Source organism: Puma concolor, chromosome C2, assembly GCF_028749965.1.
Source record: "Puma concolor isolate L17-30 chromosome C2, mPumCon1.1.hap2, whole genome shotgun sequence".
Classification (NCBI taxonomy): domain Eukaryota; kingdom Metazoa; phylum Chordata; class Mammalia; order Carnivora; family Felidae; genus Puma; species Puma concolor.
The window spans coordinates 79385934-79398834 of record NC_141675.1 but is presented as its reverse complement, the minus strand read 5'-3'; positions in this window follow the sequence as shown (position 1 = coordinate 79398834).

The window sequence follows — 12901 nt, the reverse complement described above, 5'->3', positions numbered from 1 at the left end:
CGGACTGTGTTTTGAGAATGATGAATCCGTTCCAAGATGCATTATTCTGATCTAGAATTTTCCTTGGGCCTCAAAGTACAGTTCAGGCTGCTGCTTGTTCATACTTTTTTGGGGTGGTATCTGTAGGTAGACAAGTCTTTCTCTTGGATGGAGGGTGAATGAGTTCTGTTTTGAGATGGCACATGAGAATTTTTCAATTTCTTTCTGAAAGTAAGAAGCATTTTTAGGGGTGGAAACAAAAAGGTTTTTTTTTGTTTTTTTTTTGTTTTTTTGTTTTTTTGCCATACCTGATAACTCTAAAGTGAAAATAAAATGTTGAAGTAGGCTGTCAAAATATTTTGTGACAATTCAACCTTAAAGTGACCTCAAATAAAAGGCAGAGTGCTGTTTGGAAGGCTGATCTATTAGCATGTAGCCTTTTATTTCTCTAAATTGCTAGGTATATCAGTCTCCTTCCTCTCGCATTTGTCTTAATTTGTATGGAATGTTGATCATTTAATAATATATGAATATAAAATTCAGGACAAAGCATTAATCAGAATGTTAGCACTGAAGGGATGACCTATGGGATCATCTAGTGATTAGATCAGAAGGAAGACCTTGGTTTTATTCAAGAAGAAAATAGCTGTCTTTTGAAATTTCCATCTAATAGTTGCAGAGACCTTAATCATTTTTTTAACGTTTATTTATTTATTTATTTATTTATTTTTTAACGTTTATTTATTTTTTTGGGACAGAGAGAGACAGAGCATGAACGGGGGAGGGGCAGAGAGAGAGGGAGACACAGAATCAGAAACAGGCTCCAGGCTCTGAGCCATCAGCCCAGAGCCCGACGCGGGGCTCGAACTCACGGACCGCGAGATCGTGACCTGGCTGAAGTCGAACGCTTAACCGACTGCGCCACCCAGGCGCCCCAACGTTTATTTATTTTTGAGACAGGGAGAGACAGCATGAACGGGGGAGGGTCAGAGAGAGAGGGAGACACAGAATCCGAAACGGGCTCCAGGCTCTGAGCTGTCAGCACAGAGCCTGATGCGGGGCTTGAACTCACGGACCGCGAGATCATGACCTGAGCCGGAGTCGGGTGCCTAACCGACTGAGCCACCCAGGTGCCCCGAGACCTTAATCGTTTACAGGTACTTTTCATAAGTATCAGTTCACTCATTTAAGATAAATGTAGGAGTGTCTTCCATGTGTGAAGGCTCTCGCCTAGTGCCAGAGATATAAATATGAATATGACATAGTCCCTACCATCAGAAACTCGTGATCGTATGCGCAAGACAGTCTTAAAAACTTAGAAATGACTAGGTGTGATAGCCAATACAGGGACAGTTCACAGGCAGGAGTACATAAATTTGTCTGTAAGAGAGGGAGTATCGAAGACTTTGCAAAGGAGGCAATAGTTGAGCTAGGTCTTGAGGATGAGTGAAAACTCATAAGATGAAAAGAGTTGGAGAATGATTCGGTCAGAGGAAAGTAGACGTTCCACACATTGATGAATGACCGACTCATTTGGTAGCAAGTAAAAGAAACCCATTTCATCTTGCTAAGACAAAAGTGGAAATGGCGGATGGGCATCCCGTTTTGCCAAGGCAGGTTACTGCCACGCCACATGAGGGAGTTGAATAAGAACAGAAAAGAAACCTGCTAAACCACAGGTATCTAATTTATAGCTCTGAGTCTAGATTTTCAATTCTTGGTGGGGAATACAAACCCAGCCAAGCTTCAGAATCGACGCCAGCCCTACCAACATGATCAAGTGGCACACGAATGGCTTCCAAGGCTCTCCACTATGGGTGAAAGCATCAAAGAAACGGGCTTGAAGAGTACAAAGATAATGCAGAAGGGGTCCGCTATATGCAGATCTGAGACTTCTAATGAGAATTAAGAACTTTGGTATAGTGCCAAAGAGTGGTATAGGGTGGTGGTGAGTGTGTGTGTGTGTGTGTGTGTGTGTGTGTGTGTGTGTATTAATGGGGAGATAAAGGAGCTTGGAGAGTTGGCATGAGGAACATTGTGAAAGAGTTTTTACCCTTTTTTGGTTTTTTTTTTTTTAGATGATAAAGGACTTTTAAGCATTTTGAGAGTATGGTCAGATTTGTGTTTGGGGTAGTTAAGCGTAGAGCAGGCGCCGAAGATGAACTGGAAAGGGATAAACCGAGAGAAGAAAAGACAAGTTAAAGGTAGTGGAAATCATCTGGGCCTGAGACAATCAGACCCTTGACTAGGCAATGACGATGGATAAAATGGTATGAAATGGAAAGAAATTCAGGAGAAGGAAATCAGAGAGTATCACAGCCCATTCAAGGTGGCTGGGGATTTAGGGGGAAACTAACAGGATTTCCACTTTTTTGATGGGAGCAAGAGTAGCAGAGGGTGCCATTCACCAAGACAAGCAATAGAAGAAGAGAGATTTAGGGGACACATAATAGGTTGTGGTCGGCATATTGAGTTAAGGCACTAGGGACCACTCAAGGGGGAATAGTGAATAAGAAGATAGACATTCCCCTCAGGAGTGAGCTCTGGGTTGGAGATAAGATCTGGGAATCATAACTCATGGATGATAATTGACTTAGAGCAAGGGGTGAAATTTCCAGGAAAAGTGTGCAGAGCCAGCAGAGGAGTAGGGCCAGCCTAGCCAGGCTTCTGAGGGGAGCCCATATGAAGTGGTGTGTGAAAGGAAATAGCCTCAGAGGGGAGGTTGAAAGGAATGACCGTGGAGGTGAAGGAAACCAGAAACGATGAGCGTCTGGGAAGCAAGAATAAAGAATTTCAAGAGAGGGAATTTATCACCATCCTGTGCTACAGACCAGGTAGGTTTGTTTGTTCGTTTGTTTAGTATAGTTGACACAATGCTGCATTAATTTCAGACGTGCAACTTAGTGATTTGACAAGTTCCTACATGATGCTACGTTCACCCCAAGTGTAGCTACGAGCCGTTCCGTTATGTTGCCATCACAATGTCATTGACTCTATTCCTTATGCTGTTGGGCCAGGTAGATTTCATTTCCATTTCACAAAGAGTAAACAGAAATTTGGAGACTGAAATGACTCATCAAAATTTATGCGGCTGATCAGCGTCAAAGATCAGACTAGAACCCGATAACTTCTTTTTCATTTTCATTCTGTCCTTTTTCAGCTACAGAACCCCGCAGCTGTGCTCTGGCAGAGAAATTCCAGAGTAGCCACTAAGCTTCCAGGGGAGGAGAGGTGGGAGCCCAGGGGATGACCCACACTGCAGAACAGGTGTGGGACTGCAGTCAGAGGTAGCCTCAGAGCCCTGGGTGGCTGGGTGGCCACAGTGCTGGCCTCTCAGGGCAACCCCCGTCCCCCCTGCCTCCCAGAGACCAGCTCGGACTTCAAGTGTGCCTGTGGCATCAGCCAGGCTGAGCCTCAGTTTCCTCCCCTGTAAAGTTGCAGAGAGGTTAAAATGTTTAGTCTTCCACCTCTAATTTCATAATTGTCTTTTATAATATAGCATAATGGGGTTCTCCCCATTGCAGGAAAGGCATCCTCGTAAACTTTCGATTCTGTTCCTAAGCACGAGGAGGAGAGGTGATGAGAGGCACTGAGGAAAAACCGGAGACCTTATCTTTATAGACACAGATAGTGCAGCATTTTACTAGCTTCTATAAAACCATGGATATGACAGGGAGATAGATGAATTACGTGGAGGGGGGGGAGTGCTGTGGAGCATGAATATGGAAAACAAATCAACTAGAGTGATAACAGAAGAAAAGAAAGAAAGAAAGAAAGAAAGAAAGAAAGAAAGAAAGAAAGAAAGAGACAAAAGACAAAAGACAAGGAAGCCTCACTAATTAAAAATAGCTGAAGCCCTGGAGATGCGTTTAAAAGCAATCACGTTGGAATGTTCAAATTAAGAACAACAAAGAAATGGCAATGCAGCCTCACTCCATATTCTGAGTGCCTTTTATAAAAGAAAAATAAACTGATATTAGGAAAAAGCTTTTCTGTTTGCAAATTCTCCCCTTGTTGCAGAAAAAGAGAAACAGACAACTTTCATACCATTTTCCTCTAGTCTTTGGGTGCTAGAATAAAAGCAGAATGAAATTAAATTCACTTTAAATGTTTTCCTTCCGGGCTGTAAAGCTGCTGACATCATTTATCCCAGCCCTGGCACTTACATAATCTGGGTGCCACGGGAGCCCTTGGAAGTCATTAAATAAAAAGAAGGCATCAAATAATAGAAAAGGAAGGCAATGAAAATGCTAGACCCAATAAGGTAGTCAGAAGTCGTGATTTAAATGTAACCCCAGGACTCCGAATATCAGACATTCAGGAATGAGAAGATTCAACTGGGAAGGATAAAGGGAGTTTAAAAAAAAATGCCTTTAGGGGCGCCTGGGTGGCTCAGTCGGTTAAGCGTCCGACTTCAGCTCAGGTCGTGATCTCGAGCCCCGCGTCAGGCTCTGAGCCTGGAGCCTGGTTAATATTCTGTTTCGCTCTCTCTCCTCCCCTCCCCTGCTCATGCTGTGTCTCTCTCAAAAATAAATAAACATTAAAAAAAAAAAATTAAAAAAAAAAATGCCTTTAGGATTGGGGAAGGGACCACGGTTCCCCAGGGGCAAGGTCGTCCTTCTTTGTAGAGAGGAGGAATGCCACCCTCAACCACAGACTCTGGGAATTCTTGGGCTCCCTGAGCTCTGGAGGGAACATGGGTATTGGGTAGGGTGAATCCAGAGGGTACAGATCTCAAATGTAGACAGCCTGCAGAAATGGGAACTGCTATGCAAGAAGACATCTTAGCCTGGGGGATGAGACTTCAGGGCATGCCTTCTTTTGCCTTTCCTTTGCTTCTGGTGTGTCTGATTCTGGGAGTGAGCTCAGGAGGTCTTGTGGCTCTGTGTCCATTGGAAATGGCACCAGCTCAGACAGGTGACTCTTGTATGTACCGCAGGTTCCAACATCCCAAACGCAGGCCCGTCTCAGTCCAGACAGGGTCTGAAGTTGCCCTGGGAAACACAGGACCCTCCAATCACGTTCCAGAAGGTCATCTTCGTGGTTCCAGCACTGAGACACTGTCCACCTGCGTCAGGATCTCATGGAGTCCCTCGAACTCCTCACCACCCCTTGCATCTGCCCTTGGTCGTCCTTGGGACACTGGCCCAAAACCAGGGACAGGAGCAGAGGGTCTAGCATGTTGTAGAACTACACATGCTATTTTCCACTCTTTCCAGGGTAGGTTCAGAAGCAGGAAAGCCCAGAAAGAGTCACTGGGTTTAGAAGGGGACTCTAATGGGCTTTCCTGAAAGGGCACAAACTCTCAAATATGGGAGTGAGAGGTCCCACTGCACAGACATTCAGGGTGCTGCCACTTGCTCATTGCCATGGTCCGAGGAATGTGTCTGTTTACAACTGGCTGTGCCCGATCTCCGTAAGTCTTACCGCCTACTGGAATAACTTTTGGGGATGCTCCAGGAAAGAGGGCCTGCCAGCTTTCTGACCTTCCATCACATTGGTGAGCCCTCAGATTTTTTTTTTTTAATTTTTTTTTTCAACGTTTATTTATTTTTGGGACAGAGAGAGACAGAGCATGAACGGGGGAGGGGCAGAGAGAGAGGGAGACACAGAATTGGAAACAGGCTCCAGGTTCCGGGCCATCAGCCCAGAGCCTGACGCGGGGCTCGAACTCCCGGACTGCGAGATCGTGACCTGGCTGAAGTCGGACGCTTAACCGACTGCGCCACCCAGGCGCCCCAGTGAGCCCTCAGATTTATTTTACTTTGGAAGGAGTCAGATTCACCACCCTCTCCTACTTCCTAGGATATCCCCCAAAGAAATCTAGGTCCTAATCCTTGGAATCTGTGAATGTTTCCTTGCATAGCAAAAAGGACTTTACAGATATAATTAAGCTAAGGGTACTGAAATGGGAAGAGCATCCTGAATTGTCTGGGTGGGCCCTAAATGTAATCATAAGTGTCTTTATAAGAGGGAGGCTGAGTGACTCAGTTGGTTAAGCATCTGACTTCAGCCCAGGTGATAGTCTCATGTTCTGTGAGTTTGAGCCCTGAGTTGGGCTCTATGCTGACAGTGCAGAACCTAGGTGGGATTCTCTCTCTCTCTCCCTCGCTTGTGCTGTCTCTCTCAAAATAAATAAATAAACTTTTTTTTTTAATTTTAATTCTTTAATTCTTTAATTTTAAAGAAGAGGGAGGCAGAGAGAGATTTGACACAGAGGAAGGTAAGGTGATGCTGAAGCAAGATTCCATCGAAGCTGCTGGCTTTGCAGAGGAAGGAAGGAGCCATGAGCCAAGGAATGCAGGCTAAGACACAGATTATAGCTTCTGGAAGGAACTCTGTCTTTCTGAGTGATTGACCCAGTGAAACTGATTTTGGACTTCTCACTTCCAGAACTATGAGAGAACAAACGTGTATTTTCCTAAACCTCCAAGTTCACGGTAATTTGTTTAGCAGGCACAGGAAACTAATACAGAACACTCTGTCACAGCTGGTACTTTTTTAGGCTGAAAGAGGAAAAGAAAAAAAAATATTTTCAACCCCGGGTGATAGGCACTCAAGTTCAAATTCACAACTTCCCTTTGCTTAAATACAAGTAGGGCTGCCATTCTTTCTGGATGAATGGCAGAAAAGACTGGAAAAGAGGCAACTTGCTGGGGGATTGGGAACTCTGCTGAGCTCCTCTTTTGTGGGACATAAATACCCAGGTTGGTGACAAGGTGTCTTAAATCCTTAGGCTTCACTGGCGAAGGACTTGACACACTGGAGAAGGACTTCGCTGGAGATGCCTGACACAAATTTGCTCTTCTGCTTGTCCCTTGCTCCTGTTCTCCAGGCCTGCCCACATGGGGCTTAGTCTCCTTGGCTGACCATGCCTGATGCCGGAGAGGAGTTTGGTTCTGGAGGCCCGGTACCAAGAACTAAGGGTTAGTTTCTAGCTTAGACTTTAAGGGATGGATTTCAAAGGTTCTCGTGTCATCAGGCACATCTTGCCATCACGGAAAGAAGGTGGGTATTGAAGGGAAGAACAAGGTCTGGACAAGAAGCAAGTCTTCAGTCTGTGTGTTCCCTGTGCCTTGGATAGGAAATGGTTCCAGCAAAACTAGGCTAAAAATCTGGCAACCTCAGGCTATTTCTTCCAGTAGAGACCTTGGCCTCCCTCAGGTGTTTTGACTCAGGGGAGCACAAGGCTCCTTCTTCTAGCTTCTAGCAATTGTGGAGGCTGTAGATTCAGCTTTGGCTCCTACCCTTTTGATTCAGGCAGGCAGACTGGCTCAAGGTTGGAGCCAGGGACCCTGCCTGGAGTGTCCTATTCTGACACAAGGAAGATATCCTAGAGCTTGGCATTTTCCAGAGTTAGTACCTCTCTCGTGAGGCCTCCCCAAAGTGCGTGATGACTGAATCTTATGAGGTTAGTGAGCACGAGAGACAGAAGTCATGGTTGAAAGTCTTGACGTAAAGCAACTCTAAGATGACCAGGAAGATTGTTTTGCACGTGTCATTGCTATCCTCACCTAATGAAATAAACTTTAGCCTTCAATTCAATTTTGTACATAGTTTTTATCTCTAAGCCAACCTATCTCTCTCTTCCCTTTTCTCCCTCTCCCTCTCTCTTGTTCCTTCTTTTCCTCTCTCATAGTTCTTGCAGCATTGGAAGCCTGAAGAAGCTCAAATAGAAGAATCCATTGGACAGAGGGCCTTGTCTTCTATCCTTCAGATCTTGAAACTAAGGCCAAAGATTAGTTGGTGACAGAGTTAATTACTTGGATTTTAGTATAAGATAATCTTTCTTTTGCATTAGGTGATAACATACGGCAGAGACTATCATTAAAGTGACTTTCATTTTAATATCAAAATGACCCTTTTATGCTCCAAGAATTTGTTGGTATAAAAATCTCTGACTGCCCTTTTTTGCTGCCATTAAACTCACAGGATAGCCGCCTATCCTTGGGTTCTATTTATTCTAGCACTGTATGGGCTGCAGATGGGATATCTTCTCATTGACTCTGCAGAGTCAATAGGGAACCAATAAGGGATTGAGGGAAAGGAACCAATAAGAAATTAACATTTTCCGAATCTAAGAGGTTCTTCAGTCTCAGCAGCTTGGGTAAGTTTCAGAATCATGAGAGTTTTTGTTGCTGTTGTTTGTTTTTCTTTTTCTATTTAAGAATCCACAGGATGTGGGGGCCTGGGTGGCTCAGTCGGTTAAGCATCCGACTTTGGCTCAGGTCGTGATCTCGCAGTCCGTGGGTTCGAGCCCCGCGTCGGGTTCTGTGCTGACAGCTCAGAGCCTGGAGCCTGTTTCAGATTCTGTGTCTCCCTCTTTCTCTGACCCTCCCCTGTTCATGCTCTCTCTCTCTCTGTCTCAAAAATAAATAAACGTTAAAAAAATTAAAAAAAAAAAAAGAATCCACAGGATGTAGTTTAAAAAGCACTGGACTTTAAACAATAGCATAGATTCTCTCACTTAATCCTTTCAACCTTATGAAATAAGTATTATTATCATCCCGAGTTTACACTGAAGCTCAGGGTGGTGACGACAGAGCTGGGGCTAGAATCCAGCTGTGCTTGACCTCAGAGCAATACTTTGCCATCAGCTCTATATTCGATAAGAGTTATTACCCCCAGGCATCTCCTCCTGTGAAATTGACAGAGGTAAAGGAGTGACTTCCAGCACAGGCAAATTTCTAGGGGGTCTTGTTGGATAGGATGTGTAGGAAAGCAATCTGATTGGCCTAAGTATTAAGTAAGTAATGGGAGATACAGTTTGAGAGGTAGAGAACCAATTGGAAACCAGTTGGATAAGTTGGATTTGGTGTGAAATCGGTGTCAACCCTGAAAGGATTGTGCGAGTGAGTGCGCAAGCCTGGGACCAGGCAAAGGTCAGAGTCGATGGAGAGGCCACTTCCAAAGCCCATCCCAGCATTCACTGGTCGAATCCAGGATGACCTGGTGGAAGGGAGATCCAAAGTGATGGTTGGATTGGGTAAGAGGTGCAGGCCTGAGAATAAATCATGAGACATTTTGGAGGAAAAAAAAAAAAAGACAAAATTTGATGACAACTGAAACATAAGACCTTAAGGAGAGGAATTAGTCAAAGGTGACTCTGAGATTCCTTACGGAAGAAAGTGTGTGCACACAGATTTCTTTTATATCTCAAAACTGTACTAAGACAAGGGCTCCACAGGGACCAAGTAGGGCATAACCCAAGGATTTGGGGAGAACGTCAGAAAACATTGCTCTCTGCAATAGAATTTAGAAGAAATGTATGACATTCGCTGTACATGGAATATTTCCAGGACATAATCAAGTGGAATGACTTATGAGTGTTGCTAGCGAAACTAGAGCTTTTTTTCTATACTTCTCTAAGATATTTCAAAGATCCCAACTTGAAACAAAATTAATGTAAGATGTGCGGTAGCCCTGAAGCTTCTAATTGGCCCTGTCTATCAAGACGTGTTTAGGTGTGACCCTGACTGACGCAAGGTGAGAGGTGTTTTTGTGACTAATTAGGCCGAATAATAAAGGAAAAGTGGAGAAGGAAAATTGGCTGCTGATTATAGTACTTTCTAAGCAAGAAAGAATCAGTACTACGGACCTGAACAGTAAGAGTATTAAAACAAGACACAAAGGGGCACCTGGGTGGCTCAGTAGGTTAAGCGTCTGACTTCGGCTCAGGTCGTGATCTTACAGTGCGTGAGTTCAAGCCCCATGTCAGGCTCTGTGGTGACAGCTCAGAGCCTGGAGCCTGCTTCGGAGTCCGTGTCTCCCTCTCTCTCTGCTCCTCCCCGACTCGCACTCTCTCTCTCTCTCTGAAAACTAAATAAACATTAAGAAAAATTAAAAAAAAAAAAAGAGGCCAGAGAGAATTTATTAGATTTTGCCATACTAGAAAAAATAGTTGAAAAGATAATCTAATTTCCTCTGTTCTGATTCTTCCATCACTAGACAATCTTCTGATAAACGGTTCCATTTTCAATATCCTGATCCTAGAAATGGGGTGTTTTGGGTGAAATAATGTGAATACATCACAATTAATAAAATTAGTTTCAGGTTGTATTCTCAGACTCTTGTGAATTTGGATAGCTTGAGTCAGTTCCCCAGAACATGATCCACCCTTAGATGAACTCATCCAATTAAGGCATAAGTTGATTTCATCATTATTAGTGTGTTAGTTTCCTATTGCTGCTATAACAAATTACCACAATTTATCAGTTAAAAATAACACAAATTGGGGCGCCTGGGTGGCGCAGTCGGTTGAGCGTCCGACTTCAGCCAGGTCACGATCTCGCGGTCCGTGAGTTCGAGCCCCGCGTCGGGCTCTGGGCTGATGGCTCAGAGCCTGGAGCCTGTTTCCGATTCTGTGTCTCCCTCTCTCTCTGCCCCTCCCCCGTTCATGCTCTGTCTCTCTCTCTCCCAAAAATAAATAAACGTTGAAAAAAAAAATTTAAAAAAAAATAACACAAATTTATTATCTTACAGTTTTGGAGGTCAGAAGTCCAAAATGAGTCCACAGTGTCAATAGGACCACGTTCCTTCTAGAAGTTCTAGGAGAGAATCCATTTCTTTGACTTTTTCCAGCTTGTAGAGACTTCTCCTACTCATTGATTCATAGCCCCACATCACTCTAATTTCTCCTTTCTTTGTCATATCTTCTTCTATGACCCTGACCTTCCTGTCTCCTTCTTATAAGAACTTTGTCCTTTGGATCTGTCTAAATAATCCAAGATAATTTCCTCATCTCAAGATTCTTAACACAATCATATCTGCAAAATCCCTTTTGCCATGTAAGATAACACATTCACAACTTCCAGGAATTAGGACATAAATATCTTTGAAGAGAGCAGTTATTCTGCCTACCAAAACCAATATTGCTACATCTTGCCAAACAGGCTAAGGACCACTCCTTGGTTTTTTAATGTTCATAACTAAGGCACAGGTGCATTCTCGAGGTCCTCCTCTCTGAGACTGGGCTTGACCCAAGCAGGTCAATGGCAGCCTTAAGATGGGTCATAGGAAAAACATTGTTCATAGCTAACTGGGAACCGTGAAGACAAATAGGACTGTTCCCAAATGAGGGGAAGCAGAATGGGGACATCTCGGATATTTGTCACATGATGAACACTTGAAAGAAGTTGGCTCCCAGCCTTTGGATCTGTTCAAGCAGAGGCGAGACTACAACTTGGTAGGAATGTTAAAAAGGACATTCAGATGATGGCAGGACTCAATGACCTTTGTGATCCTTCTATTCATGAACATCTATTAGTTTATTAAATGAATTGGAAGGAGAAGTTCCATTTTGTTCGGGAGCCGCTGTCCCTTAGTGGTCATTACCCAATGTATATTTATAATGATGAGTCCGATAAAGCTCCAAAACTTACCATCAAGAAGCAAAAGTCCCAGACAACTAAATGGACTTCACCCTTTATAGCTTCCATTAAACTTAATGAGAAGTTAATCATGTCAATAGAAGTGACATAGTCACATCTTGAGAAACTTGGGGGAACGCAAGGACTCTAAATGGTTTTGGTGGAATACTAATTCAAATAGCTCAACTTCACATGGAGGGGGCAGGATAAAAGACAGTGAGAGGTTGTGTTAATGCTTCGCAGAACACTCCAATTCTAGCTGCAGCCACATTACCTCTTAGCCTAAAGTGTTTGTCCAAAGAACCACTTCATTAAAAAAGAGTGGTTTGAGCTACTTAATAGCTTTACTATCAAGTCATGAAGGCCCTGAAAAGATGGCCTTGCCATAAAATTGTTCCCATCCTGTGTGCAGAAACGCCTGGTCTTCGACCTCAATTCCACCTCCGCTTTTCATATTTTTAACTCTTTGCTGATAGTTTCACTTTGGGATTCCTTATTGGCATGTTATTATTTTAATCCTATCTGCCTGTGTATAAATGAAGGAATTGAAGGGTCAGGAAAGATAGGTGGAGGGGCAACAAGGCAGGGAAGGGAGGCAGGCACTCAGCTCTTGGAAAAATTGCAGAGTCCTAGAATACCAAAGCTGGAAAGGTTTTTGGAGATTATCCAACCCCATATATTTTATTATAGTTGTGGTGATTGGGGTCCAGAGGAGCATAGAGAATTGCCCAAGGTCTCACCAGGACTAGTAAGAGGAAGAGAAGGGAATAGATTTCATTTCCTTTAGCCATCAGGTAATGTGTGCTTTGTGCTGTCTTCTGGTGGCCCTCTATGGCTTTCCTACCCACTTTGGTCTTATAGACCAAAGGTCTACATTAGTGTCTATTTATCTCTATACCTACCTATATATCTATAACTAAAAAAGCTCTAGTGAGTGGTATTCACTCAGATGACCTCTCAACCTAATTAATTACAGCTTGCATTTTTATTATGAACCAAAGTAGTGAGATTGTAGGTTATCGAAGCATCAAAGCAGGTTGAGTGAGAACAGTCCAGGAGCAAAAGTAGAATCTCTCTCTCTAAATTGTCTCAACTAAGAAATATCCTGGATTTTCTAGGAAGTGAAAACGAGGAGCGTATTTTGTTCTTAATTATCTTTAAATGCTCTCGGTTATCCTATTTACCTGGGGAGAATCAAGACAAACACCCAAAGGTGTAGGTACATGGAAGCGATAACCAGGCTGTGTTTTCACAAGAGTAAATAGTAACGTTATTTGGTTTTCTTGTTGCCCCATCAAGATAGTTTCCAGAAGCTTTAATAATTAATCAAATTAAGACTTAAAAATCAGTCCCCTTTGAGGAAGTTTGTATCAGTTAGCTATCAATTAACACTGATGACTTCAGTTCCCTTCTCAGCGCGCTCGGAAAAATGCGGGATGGAAAAGTGCCACAGTGTGTTAATGGAGCCATAATACACATTGCCTAATGAAGCATGAAGGCCTTGTTTACTCTGAATGCTGTAATTATTTAAGAGCTTTTAAAACCCAATGTCA